Consider the following 17,954-nt stretch of genomic DNA (forward strand, 5'->3'; position numbering starts at 1 on the left):
CATCTCCGTGGTCAAACCAGCTGCCGGTAAAATTGGAGACAGACGGCGGCTGACCAGAGCAGACGTAGTAACGTCTCTCGCGAAACAATGTCTGATTATTTTAATGAAATGAGCTGGTTTGACCATTGAGATGCAAGAAATATGTAATAGTCCAGAACACAAGACCTTCTTCCTGTATTTATTTTCTTGTTCCTGCCCCTAGACACATCCGACCAATAAGAGGAGTGGATGTTCTTGCGTGATTTGTAATGGCGCATTTTGGTACGCTTGGATTTTTCCAGGTGTAAAACCAAACCAAAGGCAAATCGCTCCAAGTTTACAAACTCACCAACTGATACGGACCACAGCAAACAAACTACAAGTGTGAAAACGCCTTTCTGAAACAGGCTGGAGTTATCCCTCTTTCTCAGGTATGATTTACATTCATTTCTGAAACGGAAAACCTAGAGTTTCCCTCATCTCATTGTTAACAATCTCAGAGTTTTCACTAAACCTGTTTTCTGAAACGGGCCTCTGAACCAGAGAGGTCGTTTTTATTCCACACATTCTTCTTCCTTAAAAACCTGGTGCCTACATTACCCACAATGCAACTCGACTGCAAACAGTGTGGTTGAAGATTCAGGCGTGTTATGCTAGTAGCAGCAAGTAGCCTCAAGCAGAGATGAGTAGCGGGCGACAGAGGTCTGGTAAACTCACTTCTTTCTAACTCCAAACTAGGGTTGCACGATATGAGGAAAATATTTAATTGTGATTATTTTGACGGATATTGCGATCGCGCTATGATTCACGATATTAGAGGGAATGATCCTTTTTGTATCATTACTTATTTTCATTGAAAAATATAAAAATAAAAAAAATGAAATGATTATAGTGTGATTTTTGCGAGGATCTGTACCAAAAAAATGTTTTCTTTAGTCTGTGGGATTGGATTTTTAGGCTGGGATGTGTCTGCACCACCACAATACTTAGTTCAGAATGGTTTAACACACATTTTACCTTTAACAAATATTGCACCCCCCTGCAATTTGGATATTGCAGTAGTCCATATTGCAATTTCGCTTAAATTGTGATTATTTTTTTTCATTTTAAAACTTGTCTTCAGCCCCAAACGATACCGACTTGAAGCACTGAATGAAAATGATGATTGTTGATATTTTATTACCTTAATAACTCAGGACCAGACTAGATTACCAATCAGGTAGAGTGGGCAACCGCCAGGTACCCTAAGACCCTCAGGGCAACCAGAAGTTCCAGGTTCAATGTCTGCGTTGTTATTTGATTGACTATATCAAACTGAAAATGAAATTAAGACTCTGAAAAACTAGTTTTCAAACATCATTATTTCAATGTATACTCTGCTCCCATGCTGCATATTCTACTTCAAATCTGTTAAATTTACTTAAAAAGGTGACAGAGTGCAATGCACAGACACACAATGGTGGTGCAGGGCATGAGATGACTGAATACGTTCTTGAAAGACAGAAGTAGAAATTATTGTTCTCTTGTAGCTGCAGGTTATAGAAACCATCTGTCACTGAGGCTTGTTAAATAAGAAAAACGTCCAGGAGGGGATGGAACCTTTTTTGTCCTGGATTTATGTCCAAGGCATAAAAAGTGTTATCCAGTCTTTATTTTTACATTCCACAGGATCTTTCTTTCTGAAGTACAGTAAAAGAAACAAGCTCTACCTGAGAACTGAGAAAAGCAGAGAAGACATGTGACTGATTTCTATACATGAGTTTTCCATCCCCCCTCATCATCCTGGTGGCTGATCCAGCCATACTGTATATTCTATGATGTGACATCACTGACCCCTGCTGGTGCTGCCAAGAAAGGTTTGTTTTTATTTTCCATCTGCCTTTTATTGTATCATTTCCTTCCTTTCATTTCTTCCAGTCATTGTTTCATTGTGTGGCTTGCAAATGATTCAAAGAGTGAAAGACATTTTAGAATCTCACTGTCAGCATGTATTCCAGATGCGCACATTACGTTTGTATAATATATGGTCCTTCAGATGCTCAAATAAACTTCATGTAATGTAGGATTTTAAGTCTGCAAAGCAGGGATGATGGATGGATAAGAGTTTATTTTTTTCCCCATCCATGCAGCCTTGCAAAATGTTAAAAGATGGATGAAAGATATGTTTAGGATCCACTGGGTGGCAGCAGTGCAGTATTCATTAAAACTGGCAGCTCATAAACAAATCTGTTAGTTTTCCTTTGGTTTATCTTTGTCTAATGGATGAATGACTCAGACCTCAATCACTGAGCCGCACACAAATAAGACTGAGGTGTTTGAGTTAAAAGCTTACAAGTCTATTATCGGTCATAAACCATGACAACCCAAAGTTTAAATCAGTAATCAGAGGTGCAGTGCTACGCACTTCTCTGTTCTTCCGTTGGAGCAATCGCCCACTCATAGTCCCATAACAACAGTGTCTGTCGACGACTCAGCTCAGTTAAATCAAAAGGTAAATAAAAGAGGCGCTATACTTAATAACCTAATTGGAATTAAAACTATCATGATAGAACAGAATAGGAAAATTAGATCTATATCTAGATATATATCTAGATATTAGATCTCTTTCTTCTAAAACAGTACTAGTAAACGATTTGATATCAGATAATCAAATTGGTCTATTCTGTCTTACTGAAACATTGCTGTGTCATGAAGAATATGTTCTAAATTAATCCACTCCTCCCAGTCACATTAATACTAAAATTCCTAGAGGCTCTGGCTGAGGAGGGGGAGTTGCAGCCATCTTTGATTCAAACCTGTTAATTAATCCTAAACTTAATTATAACTCGTTTGAAAGCCTTGTTCTTAATTTTCTACATACAACATGGAAAACATTACAGCCAATTATATTTGTTGTTGTTTACCGAGCTCCAAGTCCGTATTTGGAATTTGTATCTGAATTCTCTGAGTTTTTATCATATGTAGTCCTTAAATCAGACAAAGTACTTATTGTCGGTAATTTTAATATTTATGTGGACGATGACGACAGCCTTAATACTGCTTTCAACTCCCTACTAGATTCAATTGGTTTCAGTCAGAGAGTGCATAAGGCCACTCAGTTTTAACCACACCCTCGACTTTGTGCTTCAGAATTGAAGATTTTTTAGTATTTCCACAGAATCCTTTATGATAAGACCATTCTTTAATAACTTTTTGAATTCTTACTACCCGGCTATACAAAATTACATAAAAGCTTCTACACTAGATGACCATCTGACAGTGCTATAGCTAAATTTTAGGCTAATATTCCAACAGCATTTAAGTCAATGCCGTGCCTTAATATAACAGTGGACTCTTATGTTAACTTTAGTCACTCCCAAATTGATAATTTTATGCTACGGCCTTGCTACGGACAACTTTAGACTCGGTTGCTCCTCTCAAAAAGAAGATGATGAAGCAAAGGAATCTAGCACCTTGGTATAACTCCCAAACTTGCAAATTAAAACAAACCTTGCGAAAACTTGAAAGTAAAGAATCTCGTTAAGCTTGGCAAGACAGTCTGAAAACCTATAGGAAGGCCATCAGAAATGCCAGATCAGACTATTTCTCATCACTAATAGAAGATAATAAGAACAACCCAAGGTTTCTTTTCAGCACTTTAGCCAGGCTGACAGAGAGTCACAGCTCTATTGATCCATCTATTCCTATAGCTCTGAGTGGTGACAACTTCATGAGCTTCTTTAATGATAAAATTATAACAATTACAGATAAAATTCATCACGTCTTGCCCTCAACTTCTAACGGTTTCCTCTTCAAACACAGGACCGCTAGAAAGAACAACAAGACCTAACATATACTTAGACTGCTTTTATCCTATAGACCTTCAACAATTAATGTTAAGGTCTCTTCAGCTAAGCCAGCTACCTGTCTCTTAGACCCCATCCCAACGAGGCTACTTAAAGAAGCATTACCCGTGGTTAACACTTCATCACTAGATATGATCAATACTGTATGTCTTTATTAACAGGTTATGTACCACAGTCATTTAAAGTAGCTGTGATAAACCTTCTGAAAAAAAATCCACCCTCGAACCTGAGGTCTTAGCCAACTATAGACCTATATCTAATCTCCCCTTTCTTCTAGAAGGTAGTCGCTAATCAGTGGACTTTCTTCACAGAAATAGTTTGAGGACTTTCAGTCAGGATTTAGAATGCATCATAGCACAGAGACGGCACTGGTGAAAATTACTAACGCCCTTCTAACTGCTTCAGACAAAGGACTTGTCTCCGTACTCGTCTTACTAGATCTTAGTGCTGCATTCTAACACTATTGACCATACCATCCTTTTATAGAGACTGGAACATTTAGTTGGCATTAAAGGAATCACACTAAGCTGGTTTAAGTCCTATTTATCTGATCGATCTCAATTTGTTAATGTTAACGATAAATCCTCCAAGTGCGCTAAAGTTAGCCTAGGGACAAGGCTCAGTGCTTGGGCTAATTCTATTCACCTTATACAGTGGGAAGAACAAGTATTTGATACACTGCTGATTTTGCAGGTTTTCTTACTTATAAAGCATGTAGAGGTCACGGAATTTTTATCATAGGTACATTTCAACAGAATCTAAAACAAAAAATCCAGAAAATCACATTGTATGATTTTTAAATAATTAATATGCATGTTATTGCATGACATAAGTATTTGATCACCTACCAACAAGTAAGAATTCCGGCTCTCACAGACCTTAGTTTTTCTTAAAGAAGCCCTCCTGTTCTCCACTCATTACCTGTATTAACTGCACCTGTTTGAACTCGTTACCTGTATAAAAGACACTTGTCCACACACTCAAACAGACTCCAACCTCTCCACAATGGCCAAGAGACCAGAGAGCTGTGTAAGGACATCAGGTATAAAATTGTAGACCTGCACAAGGCTGAGATGGGCTACAGGACAATAGGCAAGCAGCTTGGTGAGAAGGAAAATGGAAGAAGGCAAGGCAAGGCAGCTTTATTTATACAGCACATTTCAGCAACAGGGCAATTCAAAGCTATGCTTTACATAAAACATTAAAGAGCAGTTAGAAAACAATTAAAAAACAATAATAAACAAATTAAAAACATTAAAAGACAAGAATAAAATTGATAGTGCAGTATAAGAATAAAAGTTACAGTGCAGTATAAGAAATTAAAGTTAATAAAATAGATTAAAGAAAAGCAACATCAAAAAGATAGGTCTTTAGCTTAGATTTAAAAGAACTGAGAGTTGCAGCGGACCTACAGGTTTCTGGGAGTTTGTTCCAGATATGTGGAGCATAAAAACTGAACGCTGGTTCCCCCTGTTTAGTTCTGACTCTGGGGACAACAAGTAGACCTGTCCCAGACCACCTGAGAGGTCTGGGTGGGTCATAGTGTTGTAGCAGATCAGAAATGTATTTTGGCCCTAAACCGTTCAGTGATTTATAAACCAGTAAAAGTATTTTGAAATCAATTCTTTGAGGCACTGGAAGCCAGTGTAGAGACTTCAGTACTGGAGTGATGTGATCCACTTTCTTGGTTTTAGTGAGGACTCGAGCAGCAGCGTTCTGAATCAGCTGCAGCTGTCTGATTGATTTTTTAGGGAGACCTGTAAAGACAACGTTACAGTAGTCAAGTCTACTGAAGATAAAAGCATGGACAAGTTTTTGCAGATCCTGCTGAGACATAAGCCCTTTAACCCTTGATATATTTTTAAGGTGATAATAGGCTGATTTTTTAATTAGGTTAATGTGGCTTTTAAAATTTAGGTCTGAGTCCATGACTACACCAAGATTTCTTGCTTTGTCTGTTGTTTTTAACATTGTCGTTTGAAGCTGAGCGCTGACTTTCAATCGTTCCTCTTTTGCTCCAAAAACAACCACCTCCGTTTTTTCTTCATTTAATTTAAGAAAGTTCTGGCACATCCAATCATTAATATTTTCAATGCACATATTTAATTGTTGTATTGTGCTATAGTTCCCTGGCGATAAGGTTATGTAAATTTGTGTGTCATCCGCATAACTATGGTAACTTATTTTGTTGTTTTCCATAATCTGAGCCAGTGGAAGCATGTAGATGTTGAACACAAGAGGCCCCAGAACTGAGCCTTGGGGAACTCCGCACGTCATATTTGTATGCTCAGATGTATAATTACCTATAGACACAAAGTAGTCTCTATTCTTTAAATAGGATTCAAACCACTTTAGTACTGAGCCAGAAAGACCAACCCAGTTTTCCAATCGGTCAAGCAATATGTCATGGTCTACCGTATCAAATGCAGCACTGAGATCAAGTAATACTAAGACTGAAATTTTGCCACTATCTGTGTTTAAGTGGATGTCATTAAAGACTTTAACAAGAGCCGTCTCAGTGCTGTGGTATGGTCGAAAACCTGACTGGAAGGCATCAAAACTGTCGTTTAGCGATAAGAAAAGGTTGAGTTGTTGAAAAACCACTTTTTCTATGATTTTACTTAAAAATGGGAGGTTTGATATTGGCCTATAGTTGCTCATTAGTGTCGTGTCTAGATTGTTCTTTTTTAGGAGTGCCTTGATGACTGCAGTTTTCAGGGCCTGTGGGAAGATACCTGAGAGCAGAGATGTGTTTACAATCTGTAGAAGATCAGAAGCCAAACAACTAGAAACATTTTTGAAAACATCCGTTGGTAGAATATCAAGGCAACAGGAGGAGGTTTTCAGATGTTGTATAATGTCCTCCAGGTCTTTAAGGTTGATCGTATGAAATTGTGTCATGTTGGAATTTGTTTTGCGTGCACACTATGACAACACATATCCTGTACTTGATATGGAAGCACTGTTTGTCTAATTTTCAATTAGCAAATCTGTTCTTCACCTGCACATTACCTGGGTGGTAATGCAGGCCAGCCGGTCGTATCACAAATCTCAGGGCGCTGTGTCCTGCCCGTTAGTCGTCCTCCCATTTCCCAGGAAAATGATTTACTCTTAGGCTTTGCACCAAAGAGTTCCAGGGAGGACTGCCACTTGTTGATTTATTATCCGTTCCACAGCCCTCCTGTTTCTTTGTGGTCTTGCTGGTGCTAGTTAGCCGTGTGTTAGCATGCTTTTGTCCATTGTTTTGGGTCACTGATAAAGTGGTGTCATTTCCACATGATCCGTTCACTTCCATATTTACTTCTAACCGGTAAATTTTGGTTTCCAGAACTGCAATCTTCTGAAGGAGTTTGTAGTAGTCCTCTATGGAGAAGGGTGGCATCTTGCTGCTAATTAGCTTTAGCTACAGTCACTTTAGGACAGGCTTGAGCTATTGGTAGGCCACGCTCACGCAGAAAAATGTTCAAATATGACAATAGCCTACTATGGCTACAAAAAATGTCTGGTCCAGTGATTTATAAGTATCCAAGAGCCGCTGCTCATAGTTTCTCTCAGAGGAAAAGCAAGATTATCAGCAGAAATATGCAAGCAGAAGCAGGAGCAATCAATAGAGCGTCTGCACTGTAAGAAGCAGGAAGACAAGTTCAAGATGACTGTCAATCTCCCTCGGTATGGGGTGCCATGCAAGATCTCACCTTGTGAGATGTGGGGCATCAATGATCATGAGGAAGGTGGGGGATCAGCCCAGAACTACACGGCAGGACCTGGTCAATGACCTGAAGAGAGCTGGGACCACAGTCTCAAAGAAAACCATTAGTAACCCACTACGCCGTCATGGAGCCAGACGAAACCAGTCAGTTAGCTAAACTTCAAGCATGCATTAAAGATATAAAATCATGGATGAACAACAATTTTCTGATGTTAAACTCAGACAAAACCAAGGTTATTGTGCTGGGCCCTAAACACCTCCAAACCTCATTATCTAAAGATATAGCTACTCTGGATATTGAATTAATGAAAACTCTGAAATGTATTGCACCCCTTCTCTGCTTCTCTTCATAGATGTCAGATTATTCTACCAATCCTTATATAACTGGCTCAGGTTTGCCTTGCACCACCAGCTCTTAATTATGCTGTTTTTAGTTTTAGAATTCACGAAGCATCGGCTTTGCGATTCTTTACTTTGGGAGTGCACAGCAGGGTGTTTCAATTTTGTGGGAAGGCTTATGGCAGATGTCTCTAGCTTCCAAAGTAACACTAAAGGAAAAGGAAATAGGAAAAGGCTGCAGGATGTAGGGCTCAGTTTTGTCAAAGCAGTGGTGACTGTGGACCCAGCAGACCCCCCCCCAGTGATGGCCAAATGAAGCTTAGTGAACCATGTTCTCTTTCTTCTGAGCACACTAGATGGGGCTCTCTCTTCAACAAAGGGTTGAAAACACACTGAATTGCCATTCCTTTAACCCTTTTCTTTGAACAGAGAGCGCCATCTAGTGAGCTCAGGAAATAAAGAAAATTGTTCACAAAGCTTCATTGACCATTACTTCCACCCACCCACTTCAGCATTCTTATTTACAACCTCTACTGCCAAACAAGTCATCTAATTAACATCCTTGATTTTGCCGTTCCACTCCTCTCATTTGGGCCCTCCGCTCCTCTCTCGCAGCACCATTACAGAGCCACAAACACTAACGTAGTTAATGTGTGCACAATATCATCATCTTGACAGGAGCTTTGGTGCGGCTGAGAGAAAAATCCTAATGACTAAAGTGCCACATAGGCAGGGCTTGACATTAACTTTTTGAGGCACTTATACTTTGGACAAGTACATGTACGTTCACTTTATAAAAATGTATAATTTTATAAAAAAATAAAAAAGTGTGTTTTTTGCTAATGCAGAATTCGAACAAACCGTTGAAAGCATCAAAACACTATCAATATTAATAAAATTCAGTTGAAACAGTAGAAACAAACGTGTCCCAAGAATAGATTTCCCCTTCAACAAGAAAAAAGGATCTCCAGACTCCATAATACAAAGTAATACTTTGCACGCCGGTGTGCAGTGTACCACTAGAGGTAGTGGTGACTTGGTGTAAAAAATAAAACAGTCTGACCTTGATGCAGGCTTCAGTACGGACTTTGTGTCTGTCCAGGTGGGTAAATCACATCGGCAAAAGAACTAGTACACTATTCATCTTATCTTCGGGCCGACGCCTTGATTCCCAGGGGTTAAATCCTGGCGTACATTTAACCGATACAAATGCTGCTAATGCTTGCTAGGTACACAGCTGCCGACGGTAACTAGCTAACGTCACTTACTTGTCAGCAAACTTGGGTTGACCCCGGCAGACGCCGCAGAACATTACTCCTCCATAACGCACCCAGTCGAATTCATCTCTCCAGCTGTTCACAAATTTTCTTTCCCTTTTTAACTCATATGGTGCTGTTGTTGTAAGTTTAATTGTTCTTGGTGCTTTGCCTGGCACTTGGCCAAAAATGTGTTAAGATATTTGAAGCTTGGGTTCTTGGCACCAATAAACTGTGAGGTGATTCGGCAGTGGAAAACTTTAAAAAGGGGATGTTAAACTAAAGCAAAAGAACACCAGACAAATGAAAACTGCAGCCTCACAACAAGCTGCCAACTCCTCCACCCCCCCTTTACTGGCATTTTACTTTCTCAGCCTCACCTAACTGGAACATACCACTTGACAAGATAATATAGGGGGGACCTAAACTGAGCAAGCATCCAAATCACACAGAATAGTGAACATACCATTAATACAAGATTACAAGACTTACTGCTGACTTCACAATCTATCTAAGGGCACCCATCCATACCAATGAGCACCCCACATATTATAGAATGTCATTCACAGCAGAACTATCTTACCTATCTTCCTTAAAAATGCCAAGCCCCTACCTGCTGAGAGGCCATAAGGACAACCTGTTTGCACTTTCCTTGATTAAGCTGCTGACTGGCTGGTATAACCCCACATCCCAGGCAGAACAACAACAAGAATCCAATGAACCCATAAAACAAACAAACAAACTAAACAGCCTTGTGTCATTTACACATTGACTGATAATGTATCAAATAAACTAAAATAATAGACTCAAATCAATGATTACACGGACATAAAAACACTGGGGAACAGGGCATAGTAAAAAGAGAGCAAGGCAGACTTTTCACACTGTACATTGCTAATAGGTACATTATTCACTGAAATACATTAATGCCAAAAAAACAAATTTAAATATTCCAATGTGAAGTAAACTCCAAACTCCAAACAGCCTACACCCATGGACAGCTTATGGAACAATAGACCCATGGATATACGTATCCCTCCTAAGAGCCCAGACTGAAAAAGACACAAAACAATTCTGATTTCGCTTTAATGTATCAGATGCTGAAGCCATACATTTTCGCTGGGGGAAAAAAGCAATGCAATGGTACAGTTAAAATCGCAGACATTCTGAAATATAACACAATTTCATGTTCAGCCAACGCAGGGATTACTTTTGGTAAATCCAAAACAACATGCCAACTTCTAAGGGCCTGTTCACACCAACAATAGCCTGCAGCAATAATACAGGCACTCATGTCAGTTAGAGCGCTGGGCTTTACAGATCTGGAGGGGAAAAAAAACAGGTGGTTTTGGTTCTACTTCCAATGTGAGACTAAATATAAATAAATGGTCAATGCAGCAACAAGCTGCAATAAACTGGCCAATTAAACACAAACAAGTGATTACCTAATAGTGTGTCTGCTTATTTGCTGCTTACCTCATGATGAAGAAAATGATTGCTGCAGCAATTTTTTGTATAGTGTAACCTATCGTCGGAGGATACAAGGATAAAAACTGCTGTCTTGGTAAAAAGCATCAAAATTACCGCACCAACACAGCCCTTGTATTGTTATAGTAAGTATAGTGTAGGTATAGCACCAACAAACTATAAAGTAATAATGAACTCAGTACATAAATGTATAGAAAGGTGCATTCCCTTACCAATGTACACGATAGATAACTTTATTTAAAAGGAAAATACTGCCTATATTCATGTACTCATTTCAAAATATCCCTCTCGCGCCACCTGCAGGAATGTTTAAGAAACTCACAGCACTCTTCAGGAAATTTAAATGGAATAAGAAATGTCCTTGAATCCAGTTATCTCTGCTGTATCTTTCATTTGATACTAGGGGGCTGAAACTTTTGCCTGCAGTCTGAATGTAGCCTTAATGATGCATTTTCACAGACAGTCCTGCATTTTTGGAAAATCCTCTGTGATGACACCTATCCTGGTGAAATACATGAGGTTGTGCTTTTTCCTGCTGCCTTATTGGTCCAAAAGAAGCCTAATAATTGAGGAACTAGACATTGATTCAACATCCACCAATGATGTGACACTTTAAATAGAATAACACAGAATATAAGCCACTTGTCATGACTGAATAGGGTAATGTGTAAATGTTGATCTGTGTTTTCTTTTGACCAGATTCCCCAGGACACTATAATAATAGTGCATGTGGTATGATTATGATTAAAAAATGTCCCATTAGCTGGGCAGCACCAGCTTCTAAGTAGCAATCATCTTAAAGTAAAGGGCAGCAGTTGCTAAGTCACTCTTTGAAAAAAGCATGTGTGGAATTTATATTAAAATTATAGAAGTGAGAGGAGCAATGGAGTAGGCAATGCAAGATTAGCATACAATATGGAGGAAGAAAACATTAACAGACAATTAAGTTATTCTAGTCTTTTATGCTATGTTTTAAGGCTCTATATCTTCATGTGCACCACATGCTTTGTCTCTATAGTCTCCAACGGAGACTGGTGACTGCTAGCTGCTTTTCATGTCATCAACTGGCTCAATAACGAAGGGTTTTAGTTGGCTGACTTGAGAACCAAAGAAGTCTTTGATATGGTGTCAGAAAGGCAATGACATAGTACTGGAAGGACAATCTCTCTAGAGCCCAGCATTTGGGGGGCGTGGGAGGGGGGATGTTAAAATTCTGTCCTCCAACTTCACATCTTTATAGCAGCAGCAACCATCTTTCAGGCTTTAAACTCAGGGGAAGAGAAGGAACCAGCAGGCGTGCTGTGGTGTGTTTTCTATCTTTTCAACAAAGCTATTGGTGATTAACCCTTGATTTATCCAACAAACTATAATACAAACTAAGGTTCCATAGAGTGGAATAAAGACACTGAGGCAATGATGTGCGAAGACAGAGTTTCAGAAGTATGTTGCCTTTAATTTGGCCTCATTTAGGGACTTACGTGACATCAACAGGTATTACTGTTACAGTGCAGCAGGTTTAAATCATAAAAGCCCACTGAAGCGTTACTAAAATGAATCAGTAAGGGCAGATGATTTGTTATGTAGAACAAATAATGACTTATCTCTGCTGACACGCCAGTGCAAATGGTCAGCGCAATCATGGTGTCAGAGCAAAGCACAGTACTTAAGACTCCTATTACTACATTTGTGTTTATGCCACTGTCCTTGGCAGGCTGCAGCGCACTCGCATTTCCCTTATGAATGAGTCACTGTTTTTAGGTTATTATTACAAAGGATCCGACAGCAAGCAATCGCAAAGTTATTTGGTCATGATGATCAGGGGTTAAAGTGGGATATGGCAGGGGAAGGAACCCTAAGATCCATCTATGGTGATAACACCACACCAAAATTCCATTCTCAAAGTTGAACTATAGGCTTCTACTACTAGGCTACTTTAATAAAGTCTCTATCAACTACACAGCATTTAAAGAAAACTCACTTTTACAGCTATATTTCACCTGTTACTCTGTCTAGCTCAGCTAAAAACACCGGATCTGCAAAACGTTACTGCGTTGCTACCATTTTACTTTAAGGTCACTACCGAGCCTGTTTGTAACTGGTAGACTAATAATGTATATAAATAAATGTTTGGCATTATTTTAAAAGAACGGGAAATACTGATATATGAAACAGCCAATTAGATTAATTACTTGTTAATTGAACGAGGGTGCCGGAATTTGGTTCCGATCATTCCGGACCATGATATTTTTGTAGGATAAAGGTGCATCCAGACCAAAATTAATTCCCCATTCATTTTAATAATGAAGGGTTGGAAGATGTATTCGCTCCTGGTCCAAAATGTATCCAACCTTTATCGCATTGATTTAAGTTTGAAACACAAAATCGAAAAGGCCCTCTGGACAATTTGAGAAAGGCAGAAATAGTGATTTATTGTTTTCGAACAAAGGGCTTGACATCGTGGTACTGCTTTTGCATCCCCCTTTCCATCAGTGAAAGCAGTTTTTTTTCATCTTTCACAATTTTTCAACTCAACTACTTTGCTCAAGAGACTGTCCAAGAGTCTGCCATTTATGACCATTTGTAGAATGTATTCTGTCAATGCTACAAAGAGGGTATAGAGTTCTTGGTGAGAGATCAGGGAGGCAGTGTGATACAGCCAGGAGGAGGCTGTGATGGCAGGCTTTTCAACCCACCTTTGAATAAGTCCAGTTCACAAACGACCTAAAATAGAATAAGGTAAAAAATACAATAATAATAGTTACAGTGCAAGAAATGAATACTTTGATTTAAAGTGCTCATATTATGCTCATTTTCAGTTTCATAATTGTATTTAGAGGTTGTACCAGAATAGGTTTGCGTGGTTTAATTTTCAGAAAACACCATATATTTGTTGTACTGCACATTGCTACAGCTCCTCTTTTCACCCTGTGTGTTGAGCTCTCTGTTTTAGCTACAGAGTGAGACATCTCACTTCTGTTCCATCTTTGTTGGGAGTCGCACATGCACAGTAAGTACTGCTAGCTTGTCAGTTGCAGAGTATGAGGGAGTGCCATGCTAGCAGCTAGGCGAGCATTATAACGTGTGTTACAGAGTGACGCACGTTTGTCACGGAAGTAAAAGCTGGACTACAATAGAGCTGTTTGGAGCAGTTTGTGAACAGTGTTTTCTGTTGGAGATAGTAAGTCTCTTTGGGGTGGACTTTGGGCTTTTTCACTTTGTAAACCTATAATGTGCACAAAAAGATATATAACACTAAAAAGGAAAGGGGAAAAGCCAAAAAGCACAATATGAGTTCTTTAATAAATGGCAGCGTCAAACCGTAAAGTCTTCAAGTATGTTGGATTGACTCAAAATACTACAGTGGCCATGGTTATTGTAATAATGACGGAACGTGTCACCCAGTGCAACATTGTGGCTTACTGTTGTGTGTTTTTAATAGTTTTTAGACAAACATAAAGCTCTATGGCACGGGGGACAAGCTACGGTATATCAGACAATACTTGTTTAAAGAATTAATACATTAATGCTTTAGTCTTTTCATGGAATTTGTCAATACAAATATAGAATATTGTTTAATGCAACAGAGAATTGGAAAAGAAATAAGGGAACGCTTTTGTTGCTTTTGATGAGAAGGGAAATAAAACCTTGAAAACTTTGTTGGTCCAAAAGTGACAAACAATACTTGTGTCCTTCCAGGGTTTTTAAAGCTCCTCTCGGTACAGTGAAATTAATAATGGGTGAGGATGAGAGATGAGGGCATATCCTCAAGGAGTTAGAGAGAGAGGACTTATGATCTCTGGGGAAACAAAAGACAACAATTCAGAGCTCAAAGGGATTTGGAAGGTCTCGGGCTCAGCAGCATTTTCTACTGCCTGTCACGGTGCTAATCAGCCAGGTTCCACTGGAATTCTCAAACCAGACTGTTGCACTCTGCTTTAAGAAAAAAACTATTTTGTTCAACCTGTTTTCATATTAACACATTTATTTGTATCTGCATGTGACAGCCAGTGTGACATTATGATAGGGCAGCCACATTTTTAATTAACCCATGTTTATTAGCTGACTGGAGACCATAAGACACATGGTGTCCCCTTCTGTCATGCTTTTGTTTGAAATCAATTAATTTTGGTAATTGAAGCATACAGTACTTCTTAGGCCATGACTGACACCTGGGGTTTTCCTCTTAATTACTCAGCAGCCTAGTCTGGAGCCACTAAAGCATCCTGCAGTACAGATAGGACTGTAAATTGTTCCTGTCCTGACTTGAAACAAAGTTAAAGGCAGGCGGCCAGGCGAGATCACGACAGCCGCCGGAGTCGATGTGATTAACTGTCATTTAACTGGCACATGTCTGCTTTGTTCCACCGCCACTCTTGTTGTAAGGGGCGACCCCCTGATGGTGATACAGTCCCTGCCTTTAAATGATGAACCTCCAAGGGCTGTCACTCACTGTGGCTGCCTTTGCTTTAAAATGTTTTTATTAAAGACTGAGGACTTCTGCAATAAGTGTGCGAGGTTTGATGTGGAGAAAAATAAGGGACATTTAAGTGATATTTGGAGCTGACATTTAATAGTGGTTCATCTTGGTTTTTTGTTTCATTATAAATAGGGATTTATTGTGTGTGTTAAGTAAGCCAGAGTGATTTTCAATGCATCGGCTCATTTCACCTTTAGGGTTCATTCGGTTTCTGTTGTCATTTCTGCAGCTTGCCTCAAGCTCCGACTGTTGCCATAGCCACCAGCTGTGACCCAGGCCCCCAGGAAGTGCGCCGTGCTTTCAAGCAAATTCAACACAGTGGCCAAACGGTGGAATTCAAACTCCCGTCCTGTCACGTGATGCCCCAAAAGAGTTTTCCCCATAGACTTAAACTTAACATTAGCTGGGTTGAAAACAGATAGCATGTACAGGCAAAAGTTAAGCCATGAAGCTTATGGTGCTTTATGTTCAACAAAGGGTTGAAAGCACACTGAATTGCTATTCTTTGAGTCTTTTTCTTTAAAAGTCCAATATGTAATACTGACACCTAGCATTTAAAATAGTTACTGCAGTCCAAATTCAAAATACTGGACTCCCACGCCCCCTCATCCCCTGACTCAGAGTTCACAAAGGTTACCAGGTTGAGAACACAGCATCAATGTTGCTAGACGCTGGTCTTACATAGCCAGAAATTACTCCACAGCACAGCGGAGTAGCTAACGTTAGATGCTGGCTATGTTGACAGTCATAAAAGCCGGTGCTCACGTGGAGCTCTGTATCCGACTGACAACCACCCTATCTTGGCTTATAATTACGGCAACAGCCGCTAAAAAAAACTCTAACGTTACCTTGCTGTCCTCTCTACCCAACTGACATACACCGTGTTCCAAATTATTATGCAAATTATATTTTACACAGACTTTCATAAATAGTCGATACAAATGACAGTAAGTATAATTTTCTAATCACCAACCGTTAGAGTATAAGTTGAATGTCATTGAACAAATCACCCAATGAAAACAGTATTTTTTTCAGAAATAAAAAACAAACTGCAAATAAATTCAAGCAGAAACTCTCCATAAACTCACAAGTTCAATGGATGCAAGAATTGTGAAGTTGATATCAAAGAAGGGGTCCTATGTTAACATGTAACTTGCCCTATTAAGATGTAATGAAATAGCTTTTCATTTCAGTAAATATGCTGCAAATTCAGCAAATGACCATTTTCAGTTCTTTACAACCTATACAATGCTTTGAAACTGTTTTGGAACAGTGCATTTGGAGTTTTTATATTTTTTAGGTTTGTTTGACTTATACATTAACGGTTGGTGACGTGAAAATTATACTGACTGCCATTTGCATCGACAATTTAGGAAAATCTGTGTAAAATATAATTTGCATAATAATTTGGAACGCAGTGTACACACTTCCTTGGCTTAAAATTATGGAAAAAACTTCTAAAAAATAGCGCAAACTCACGGTCTTCTCTACCGATTAACAACCACCCTATCTTGGCTTAAAATTACTCACCATTTGTCGTTTGTTGAAATGACTGAAAATGCATAGACAGAATCAGAATCAGCTTGGCATGTTACCTTAATATCTGATGACATATTGTGGTCATTTCTGAATTTAATACAGTAAATATATTACATATTGCACCTTTAAAGCAAGCGCGCCATCTAGTGGGCTAAAAAAAACAAAAAAAATGGTTCACAAAGCTTTATGAAGCTAAATGTGGCCATCTCTACTGGATAGTAAGGTGGTAGCATATTAGTTAACGTTTGTGGGTTAGGGTAATTGTGACAAGCTGTGGCTGTACTTAGCTGGGAATAGACTATGGGCATCACTGTGATTATGGCCAGGCAATGGATTGAAATGGTTGATTTGGCTGGGTCATATGGTGAATCTATTCTTGAACTCCTGTGGTGTATTTGTAACACATCTGTCATATATGATAGAAGAACCAGGTTCAAATACTGGTGGGAGCGTCTACTGGTGGGTACTATCTTAGTTGCTGTAAAGAATAACCAGTCAGTCACAAAAAACATTAGTCTATATCCTTGACATTCCACCTCCGGAATTGCTCTGTTGCAGACGGAAATTCCGCCAGATTTCACTCATTTATGCCAGATATCCGTTGCCTTGGGCTTCCTTTGTGTTGGCATTTTAAACCCCAGTCGATTTATGAGGACTATGGTTGACCTTTACGCAGATCTCTGCAAGGTAAATCTAGACAGCTAGCTAGACTATATGTCCAATCTGATTTTTCTGTTGCACGACTAAAACAACCTTTGAAGGTACACGTTCCACCAAAACAAGTTCCTTCCCGAGGCTATTTTGCAAAGGTGACGTTGCTCCATATGGCACTAAGTGCCACCCAAGGAGATTGTGATTGGTTTAAAGAAATGCCAATGAACTACAGCACGTTTTTCTTCCATTCCGGAATGCTCTGGGAACTCGCCAGACCCTCCTCCGCAGCGCCGCGGTGGAGGCGGGGCTGGCAAAGCAAGACTACAAACACATTACTCTGGCTCATCAGGTTTTATCCCTCCCCTTCCGCTCTCTTCACTATCTATTTTGCAAGGGCATGGTCACAAGCTAAAGCGTTTTTCCCCCCTATGCCAAAATGCATAAGCAGTGTATCCAGATACTCCAGCAATGACACAGTGCTGTGGAGAGAGGTCTGGCAATGCAAAACTACAAACAAAGCAACAGCTAACATAATAGCTATAGCATTAGCCATATAGCTACAGCAATAGACAGCCATAGCTAGGGCAGTAGAGCTGCAAAGTGTGAGATGCCCATGGTTCCAGAAGCGTTTTTTCCCCATTCTGTATTCCCATCATACTTTCTACAAT

General features: G+C 39.4%; 1 protein-coding gene across 2 annotated transcripts in view; it reads right to left on the reverse strand.

Moving 5' to 3' along the window:
• LOC114568018 (uncharacterized) overlaps positions 1-17,954 on the reverse strand; it is a 141,866-nt gene that overhangs the window by 12,775 nt on the left and 111,137 nt on the right. Inside the window, exon 1 of one of the 2 annotated variants that reach the window (XR_003694246.1) lies at positions 9,141-9,464. The exons of the other annotated variant lie outside the window; for it this stretch is intronic. The gene's annotated coding sequence lies outside the window, so the exon portion shown is untranslated. Of the gene's footprint in view, positions 1-9,140; positions 9,465-17,954 lie in introns of those variants that run through there. 2 annotated transcript variants of the gene reach the window in all.

This window comes from Perca flavescens, chromosome 14 (genome assembly GCF_004354835.1).
Source record: "Perca flavescens isolate YP-PL-M2 chromosome 14, PFLA_1.0, whole genome shotgun sequence".
Taxonomy (NCBI): domain Eukaryota; kingdom Metazoa; phylum Chordata; class Actinopteri; order Perciformes; family Percidae; genus Perca; species Perca flavescens.